A 4,181-nucleotide genomic window follows, 5' to 3' on the forward strand; every position below is an offset into this window, starting at 1 on the left:
TGGACTCAGATATCGGTTTTAAGCGCTCAAAATTTCAAAGCCCTCGTTGTGTGTGTTTAGATGTGATGATTTTTTTAAATCCGACTGTAATTTAACCGATTTCAATTTCAATGATGATCTTTATTTTATATATCGGTTTAGAAGGGGTGAGTCTCTTAACGCGGCGGTTTTTGCGAGCACTTTGCGTAGCACAAGCCTACGATTAAAAATTCCTCAAAAATTAGCCGCTTTAAAAGTTTTTGTGAGTTTTTCCGAAATTGTCCGCTCGGGAGTTGCCTTTAGGGCCTCAACATGTCAAGGCTGTGCGTGTTCCGCAATACTTGTCGCATTTTTTATTTAGATGGTGTTTGCGGGCTATTGGTGTTATTCAGAGTTCATTTTGAATTTTTCTCAGAAATCAACCCCGCCCTTGATACCAAATGAAATTTTCAGAAATTGCACAATAGGGTATCTTCGGCTATTGGTCAAAATCACGAAGTTCTATTTGAGTCAGTTCAGATTCAACAATTTTTTCCTTATGCAACGACGTTTATGAGCAAATTACGCAGCTGAAAGCTACGTCTGAAAAACTCTCAAATATCAACTTTGCGTTAGCGTGGTTTTAATTTAAATTTTAAGCAGTTGAACAATCAAATGTCTTCTTCAAATTGTGAAAATTATCAAGCTGTAGTTGGATAGGTTTATGTTCTGGGATTTTTTAAATGCAACTGTGTTTGAGAGTACTAACTTTTTATATCCATTTCAGCTTAGCTTTAAGTGAAATTTGGACCACGTACTCACGAAAGTTTCTTCTTTACAGCGTACAAATTTCAGAGCTCAAGTTCAAGCTGTTTAGATTCTTCGATTTTTCTCATGCGACGGTGTTTATGGGCAGATTGAGCAGCTAAATGCTACTTTTGTAAACCGCTCAAAAATTCATTCACTTCAGCTTGGTTTTAACGTAAATTTTAAGCAGTGGCATACAGGGCCCCGGACCGGAACCGATATTGACCCAAAACCGGAACGGAACCGTTTTTTTTTGGACCGGAACCGTAACGAAACCCATATTTGATATTAACGCACTGTTAGGTGCTGAACCGGAACCGAAATATTTTATTTCGGTTTTTTCGGTTCTGCTTGTAACGTTTGAAAGAAATTACTGTACATTTTACAACCAAATAAAAATCCTCCTGCAAATAAATATAAAATTACGTTTCTGTGTTCTAGTGGGCGGCGGTGTATTATTAATGTACCGACGAAGGGTCGGTACTTCTTTTAGTTAGTTAAAAAATTTTAGACGAACAATTATTTGTGAGGACCAACCGACTTTTCAATCGAAAAGAACAAACACCGTACGTTTATACACTATTTTTAAAATTATTTTTTAAGTTTAATTATTTTAGTATTTCGATGACCAACAAAGCAACATTTGAATTGAAATGTTGGACAAAAGCAACTCCTCGAAAGATGGTGAAGACATGAACCAGGAAGAACAATGTTTAAACGGAGATAAGAGTGAAAGAAGACGAATTGACGAAGTTGTGGACCTGAGTGAAAACGGAAAGAAGAGAAAAGCGCTAGTCAGAAAATTCATTGACAAATTACTTTTCAAAAATACAACGATTAAATTAGTTTTTGTATGGGAGTCTTTATTGCAATGTTGTTCCGTTTAATGTTACCTGAATTTCAATCCTTCTGTGGGGTTGCTAGTCCTCCTACACTCCTACCCCCTGTCATACAACCAGCCGAAGTACCGTATGAAGCAGTGGATCGTTTGCGCATCTTTTATCTTGTATAATACAACAAACAAGGAGAAAGATAGTGAGATTCCTAATTAGAGTGTCTTTGTCCTCGTTCGTGTTATATATAGATTTTTTAACCGAAATGAACCGAAAAATACCGGAACCGGAACCGGAACGGAACCGGATTGGAAATTATTTTTTAAACCGGAACCGTAACGGAACCGAAATTTCAAATTTTGCCTTGGACCGCAACMGGAACGGAACAGTTATTTCGTTTCCGTCCGGGTCCTTGGTTGCATACCAAAGTGTCTTCTTCAGCGCCTGAAACTCTCAAGGCTTTAATTCGACAGGTTTAGATTCTGTGATTTTTATATAGCCGTGTTTGTGATTGCGGAGGTAAAAGCTACATTTCAAAAAATTTCAGAAATCAACTTCAGCTTAGCTTTAAGATAAATTTTGTGCAGTTACACATTGATTATTTGAGGGTCTGCCTCAAAGCCAATAAATGTCAAAGCTGTTGTTAAATAGGTTTGCATTTCGTGATTTTTCCATCCGACTGTGTTTGTGAGCAGATTCCATAGCTGCGAGCTAGTTAACTTTCCTTTTGCTTCTTAACTTCTACTTGGCTTCAAGTTAAACTTTGATCAATTGCACATTCAAGTATTTTCTTCAAATCCTCAAAATTTTAAACCTCCAGTTCACCAGGTGCAGAAGTTAATTTTTTTTTAATGCGACACTGTTCATGAGACTCAGACTCACGTTGGATAAGCTCCCTAAAACAGCATTAGCATCAACTCAACTGAAGATTTGCAGCATCTGCCTGTTCAGAATTTCCTTCTTCCTTCTGTCTTCCTATTTAACAATAACAATTTTAAAAAGTTCGCTTGTTTTCTGTTCTCTATTTCCCACAAATTTAGTGCTTTAAATGTACCTGCAAAATGGCACAAAATGCCCTTGATTCTTGCAAACTAATGACTGCCAATAACTATTAAGCCCTAATGATGCCATTAACATTCTCAACATTCAGGCATTCAGACAGTCGAAATAAAAGCTTGCAACTTTCACCCAGTAAAGCGCAGTCCATCATCAGTCACCATGAAGCTTTCTGTAATTGCAGTGAGTAGTTTTGACCAGGGGAATGTGAAAACTGTGCTTTTCTTTAGCTTTTTTTTGTGCTTGCAACTGCTCTAGCTCTTCCATTGGTCGCTGAAGAATCATGGAAGCCCTGGACCGGAGCAATCGCCGATCATCAGCTGGGTGTCCACCCGTCCGACACTCCAGAAGTCGCGGTTGCCAAAACTCAACACTTGAGGGCCTACGAAGAGGTACTAGCTGTACTGCCTCAATTACCCTCCCAGGAAGATTCTGGTGAAGAAAACTTTGCTGTTTTTGTGGATCAACCGGAGGAAAACGAGGTAAATGTTTTCAAGGGAATGGCTAATGGACTTGCGAATTGGTTGAATGTCTTACAGATTCCACAAGCTCCAATTAGAGCGCATGAACAGCCCGAAACTCGTCTACTTACAGTCATGAAAGAAGTTCCTTACGGTTTGGCTGAGGATATACCCAGAAGTGAAATTGGTGAGGTTCCGGAAGTGCATGCCGCCCGATTGGCGCACATGAAGGCTATTCAGGAGGCTTTTGAGGCTGCTGCCCGCTACCAGCGTCTTTCATAAAGATCGCAGTTATTTGTTAGAGCACTGATTAAACAAACAAACCTTACACCGTTTTCATGGGAAACCCTTCATTAAACGACCGTCCCCAAATACTTCCTTTTCCGGATCCCGGATTTCTCTTGCAAAAACTTTCTGCGACTCAAACGTGCCCTCAAAGCGGATTCTTTCCGTACGGGCGCATTATGTATATCCTTCAAGTTTAAGAACTCGAAAAACGTCTGCCTGATTGTTTGGATTTCGTATTAAGAGAGCCTCCCTATGCGGGATGGAGATATGAAAAAGCGGCCTTAGGGACACGTTACATATCCAGATATATGTTTTTTTCCCGGAAATGTTGCACTTTGTCCCCTGGCTGAAGAGAAACGGTTATTTTTGTTGTGAGTGTTTGAATGGAGGTTTCAATCACGTCCTAGTATGATGGAATCGGTATGAACCGTCAGTATAAAGTTTGTGCAGGGACTTTCCGATTGTTTTAATCGTGAATTAAGCGAGCGTTTAAAATATAATCGTGGGTAGTTTGAAGAGTCAATTCGTTATTTTTTCAAATTTTGTTGAAAATGTTGTGTTTTTTTTTTTTAATTAAGTTCCGATAGTTCGGGCTCGGATTTAAAAATTCAGAACTCCCAAACCTGAGCAGAGAGTCCACATCTTGCCATTTTTTGAGCACACACTGGTCTAACAGTGCGGAAAAAAACTAATTGAATCACTTAGAGGATGAACGTTCCATAAGTTCTTTGGTTTTAGTACCATACGGAATTCGGCCCTAATTGTGCTTCATTGTATT

The sequence above is a fragment of the Dendroctonus ponderosae genome, unplaced genomic scaffold, assembly GCF_020466585.1.
Source record: "Dendroctonus ponderosae isolate FM_Combo_2020 unplaced genomic scaffold, Dpon_F_20191213v2 Dpon_F_20191213_1, whole genome shotgun sequence".
Taxonomy (NCBI): domain Eukaryota; kingdom Metazoa; phylum Arthropoda; class Insecta; order Coleoptera; family Curculionidae; genus Dendroctonus; species Dendroctonus ponderosae.